This window comes from Lolium perenne, chromosome 7, assembly GCF_019359855.2.
Source record: "Lolium perenne isolate Kyuss_39 chromosome 7, Kyuss_2.0, whole genome shotgun sequence".
NCBI lineage: Eukaryota > Viridiplantae > Streptophyta > Magnoliopsida > Poales > Poaceae > Lolium > Lolium perenne.
In genome coordinates, this window is record NC_067250.2 from 325,701,144 (window position 1) to 325,707,143 (window position 6,000).

Below are 6,000 nucleotides of genomic sequence, written 5' to 3' on the forward strand. Positions count from 1 at the left end.
TGGATTCATGTCCAGCTATAATGTTTGGACCAAGCACGGAGAAGAAGGGGTTATGATGGAAGACGACGATGCAGAAGAAGATAACGATGACCAGTACCGATCTATGTTCTCTGAATGCGATGATACCGCAATGGAAGACAATGAAGAAGAAGGAGGTGAAGAACAGGCAGCAGATGATCCTGTTGATGATGATCTTCGTCGGGCCATTTCTGATGCAAGAAGAGATTGTGGCACGGATAAGGAGAGGTTGCAGTTCGACAAGATGTTAGAGGACCACCACAAATTGTTGTACCCAGGTTGTGAAGATGGGCAGAGAAAGCTGAGTAGCATATTGGAATTGCTGAAATGGAAGGCAGAGGTCGGTGTGACTCACTCAAGATTTCAAAAATTGATGATAATAGTAAAGAAGCTGTTTCCAAGAAATAACGAATTGCCCGTCAGTGCGTATGAAGCAAAGAAGCTTGTCTGCCCTCTAGGATTAGATGTGCAGAAAATAGATGCATGCATTAATGATTGTATCCTCTACCACGGTAAGAAGTACGAGAATTTGAATAAATGCCCGATATGTGGTGCATTGCGGTATAAGATCAGAAAAGAAGACCCTAGTGATGTTGAGGGCGAGCCACCAAGGAAGAGGGTTCCTGCGAAGGTGATGTGGTATGCTCCAATAATACCACGGTTGAAACGTTTGTTCAGAAACAAAGAGCATGCCAAGTTGTTGCGATGGCACATGGAAGAACGTAAGAAAGACGCGATGTTGAGGCACCCCGCTGATGGTCGGCAGTGGAGAAACATCGGGAGAGAGTTCCCAGATTTTGCAGGTGAGGCAAGGAACTTATGGTTTGGTCTAAGTACAGATGGCATGAATCCTTTTGGGGAGCAGAGTTGTAGTCACAGCACCTGGCCCGTGACTCTATGTATCTACAACCTTCCTCCTTGGTTGTGCATGAACCGGAAGTTCATTATGATGCCAGTGCTTATCCAAGGCCCAAAGCAACCCGGCAACGACATTGATGTGTACCTAAGGCCATTAGTTGATGAACTTTTGGAGTTGTGGGCCAAACCAGGTGTACGTGTGTGGGATGAGCACACCGAGCAAGAATTTGACCTACGAGCGTTGCTATTCGTAACCATCAATGATTGACCTGCTCTTAGTAACATTTCAGGACAGACGAACAAAGGATACAATGCATGCACACACTGTTTAGATGAGACTCAAAGTAAATATTTGGGAAAAAGCAGAAAAGTTGTGTACCCGTACAATCGCCGTTTCCTTCTGCGCAAGCATCTCTTAAGGAAAAAAGGCAAGCATTTCGATGGCGAGGCAGACCACCGTCCGAAGCCTATCCCCCATAGTGGTGCTGATATATTTGACATGGTCAAGGATTTAAATGTTATCTTTGGAAAGGGTCCAGGCAGTAGACCTGTTCCGAAAGACGCTGACGGACACGCGCCCATGTGGAAGAAGAAATATATTTTTTGGGAGCTAGAATATTGGAAAGTCTTGGAAGTCCGCTCGGCAATCGACGTGATGCACCTGACCAAGAATCTTTGTGTGAATATTCTAGATTTTCTGGGCGTGTATGGGAAGACAAAAGATACAACAGAAGCACAGGAGGACCAGGAACGTCATAAAGGACGAAACGGCAATCATCCAGGGCAGTTTGAAGGGCCTGCTAGCTACGCTCTTACCAAACAAGAGAAGGAGATCTTTTTTGAAGCCCTATTCAGTATCAAGGTTCCGTCTGGTTTCTCGTCGAATATAAAGGGAATAGTAAATATGAAGGAGAAAAAATTCCAGAACCTAAAGTCCCATGACTGCCACATGCTTATGACACAATTGCTTCCGGTTGCATTGAGGGGACTTCTACCAGAAAATGTTCGACTAGCCATTGTGAAGATATGTGCATTCCTCAACGCAATTTCTCAGAAGGTAATGGATCCAGAAACTTTGTCAGTATTACAGGAAGATGTGGTCGAATGTCTTGTCAGCTTCGAGTTGTTGTTCCCACCATCCTTCTTCAATATTATGACGCACCTCCTCGTTCACCTAGTTGAAGAGATTAGAATTCTCGGTCATGTATTTCTACACAATATGTTCCCCTTCGAGAGGTTCATGGGAGTATTAAAGAAATATGTTCATAACCGAGCTAGGCCGGAAGGAAGTATCTCAAAGGGCTACGGAACTGAGGAGGTCATTGAGTTTTGTGTTGACTTTCTTCCTGACCTTAAGCCGATTGGTGTTCCTGAATCTCGGTATGAGGGGAGGCTGACTGGAAAAGGCACACTAGGAAGGAAAGCAACGGTGTGCAGGGACAAGATTTCTTTCAATCAAGCACACTACACAGTTCTATACAATTCCAGCTTGGTGGCTCCGTACATCGAGAAACATAAGAATGTTTTACGAGAAATAAACCCGGGCAAGCCCGATTCATTGATTACACGTGAACACATGAATACCTTCGGCAGTTGGTTGCAAACACATCTCATGATTGACACCACTGTTGTAGAGCAGCTGTACTTGTTGGCCAGGTTACCATCTTCAAACATATGTACATTCCAAGGGTATGAGATAAATGGGAATACATTTTACACGATCGACCAAGATAAAAAGAGCACCAACCAAAAGAGTGGTGTCCGCTTCGATGCAAAAGACGAGAATGGGCAGACCACCACATATTATGGATACATAGAGGAGATATGGGAACTTGACTATGGACCCACTTTTAAGGTCTCTTTGTTTCGGTGCAAATGGGTGAAGCTCAGTGGTGTACAGGTAGACGATAAGTATGGTATGACAACAGTGGATCCCAACAATCTTGCGTACATGGAAGAGCCATTTGTCCTAGCCAACGAGGTGGCTCAAGTTTTCTACGTGAAGGACATGTCTAGCAAATCGAGAAAAAGAAATCAACAAAAGAATACATCAACTGAGGAGCCAAAGCGCCACATAGTTCTTTCGGGGAAAAGAAACATTGTGGGAGTGGATGACAAGACAGACATGTCACAAGATTATAATAAGTTTAAAGAAATTCCGCCCTTCACGGTGAAAATTGACCCAAGCATCTTGCTAAATGATGAAGATTCTCCATGGCTACGGCGTAGAAGATCACAACAGTAGATGGCGATGTAATAATGTATTCTTCATATATAGTTCCCAAGACAATCTCTACATGTAATAATGAGAACCCTTTCCCCAATACTGATAGAGGAGACAGAGTCTGTCACGGGCTTGCAGGGAAATTTTTCCGAGGAGCAGCTTCCGAAGATGTCGTAGGGCGTGTGCACCAACGACATCTTCGAGAAGCTGCGCCACGGGAGATTTCCCAACCCTTTCCCCAACACTGTTAGAGGAGATGTAGTCGTTCACGGGCTTGCAGGGAAAAAATTCCGAGGCGCGGCTTCCGAAGATGCCGTAGGGCGTGTGCACCAACGACATCTTCGAGAAACTGCGCCACGGGAGATTTCCCAACCCTTTCCTTCATCCATGGGAATGAAACTGTGCTTGGCTTGTTGATCTGCTTGGCAAGGCGTATCGATGCTCCTTTTATAGGCACGGCACCGCTTCTACTTTGTCTTGTTCCTTCGACAGGGCGTCGTGCGCTACATGCTTTATCTCATCGAGCAGTGCGTCCACCCACGCGTCCTTATCCTGCCGACAGCTTTAGTCCCGGTTGCACCCACCAACCGTGACTAAAGGTTACCGACACATCCTTATCCTGCCGACAGCTTTAGTCCCGGTTGCACCCACCAGCCGTGACAAAAGGTTACCCGCACGTCAGCCCCCCAGATAAGGCCCTCCTAGATAAGCCTCCCCCAGTTAAGGCCCCCTATCTTTTGTCCCGGTTTGAGCCTCCACCCGGGATGAAAGTTTCCCGCGCCACTGCGTTCCCGCCTATTTTCTTCCCGCGTTCCCGCCTCCGTCTTCCCGCCATTTTTCCACTATATATATGTTGGCTTGGCCTCCATTTACATATCACATCTAGACTCATATCTGCAAACCTCATCACTCTCTCCCATGGCTTCCATCTTATGTCTAACACCCCGGGAGGCGAAGGCGCTTTACGCCTCGAACTACCCCTGCCCGCCAGGCTACCGCGTCCCGACCGGCTGGTTGTTGAGCACCGGAGGCGTACCAGTCCCTCCTATCCCTCTAGGTGTGGCGCGCGAGATGGCCATCACGAACCACTACTACTTCGAGCTCACGCCAGAGCAGCGGAGGAATCCCCAGTGGCATCCCGACTACAGCCCGACTTGGGACAGCTTCTTCATCAATCGGCGTGAGAGGGCGGTTGCCAGGTACGAGGAGGACGGCCCGCCTCCTTCGAACTTCAACGAGGCCGGCCGTCGGCTGTGGTGGCGCGGCCGGACTGTCCAAAGAATCATGGCCTACCGTGGCCCCCGCCTGCGCTACCCTCAATCCCAGCCCACGCGTGCTCACCCGCCGAGGTTCGACAACCGCGACCCCGATGCTAGCGACGATGACGTCGGCGACTATGATGACTAGAGTGGCGACGTTTATAGGGCTAGGCACGACTATGACTGAATGGCTCCAACATTCGAATCTGGCCATGTATCTTAATTTTCAGTTGAGCTCTGTACTTTAATTCCAGTTCAATCGTAATAAAATTTTGTAACAACCACTTTATTGAACTAAAACAACCGACAACGACTTTATAAACTGAATTTAAACTAAAACAACCGACAACGACTTTATTGAAATTATAATAAAATAGATAAATGACTAGTCTAGTCTCTACTCGTCGTCGGAGGTTGTCTCCGTCCAAATGTCATCCCACCGAGGGTCGTTTTCGGCCCAAGTTGTATTCGGGTTCTCGAGCTCGAACTCGGCGACGGCCCGACGGTGGCGCCTGTTAGACCTGCGTTGTGCCCTGAGATCAGCGAAGAACGCGTCGGTGTTGTCGACGTCGTTGGGGAACTGCGCCCTCAACTGGCGCATCAACTGCTCGTCGTGCTCGGCGATGGCGATCCTGCGCTGCACCTGGCGGTGCCGGCGACGGTCCTCGTCGTCAACGAGGCACGGCGCTGGCGCGAGGAACTCCGCCTCCTCTAGCGATTCAACATCCGGGAAGTTCATGTCGCGTCGTGGCCGCTGAAATCGCCACGCCGCCGCGTCGTAAGCGCGCGCCGCCAGCTCCGGCGTGTTGTACGTGCCGAGGGTGAGGCGGAAGCCACCGGCGCGTATCTCGGCCGCTCGGACGCACTCGAACGCCACGGAAACCGGACGACCCTCGACGACGTGGCGGCATCCCGGAGATGAATGAGCGGAGGCGGTGGCGACGTGTGGCTGCGCGCGCACGCGGCACTCTATATAGCGCACGCGGGGCATGGCACGTGTAAGCCACGGCTACACACGTCGCACGAAGGCGTCGGCGGGGTGAGGCACGTGGAAGCGGTGGCTACACGTCGCACGACGGCGTCGACGGGGCGCGACACGTGGCACGGGGAAGCGACACGTGTGGCACAGCAGCGGTGCACAGGGGTGAAACATACACGACTATCAACGTTTGATATGATGCGAGATGCAAATAGGTATATGGATGTCATATTCATGTTCAATAGCTTTTTCTGATCAATTTCCATATATAAAACATTTGTATTTGAGTTACCATTCAATAGTTATTAAAATAATAGTTTTATTAATTTAAAATAGAAACAGAAAAGGGTCTGAGAGGAAAAGGGTTGATCCGCGTCCAACGGCTCTAGGCCGTTGGATTCAAGCGGCCGGAGCCGTTGGATGCAGTTCCCACGGATCAGCTCCTACCCCCTTTTGTCGCGGGTGGTGGCACGACCCGCGACAAAAGAACCCTCCTTTTGTCGCGGGTCGTGCCACCACCCGCGACAAAGGGGCCTTTTGTCGCGGGCCGTGGCACGACCTGCGACAAAAGGGGGTCTCCTATATAACCCTGCATCGCGCGCGGAGCCAGCACCCGCGACACTGGAGGCGAACCCTAGACAGAAATAGTGCCGCCAGGCTGC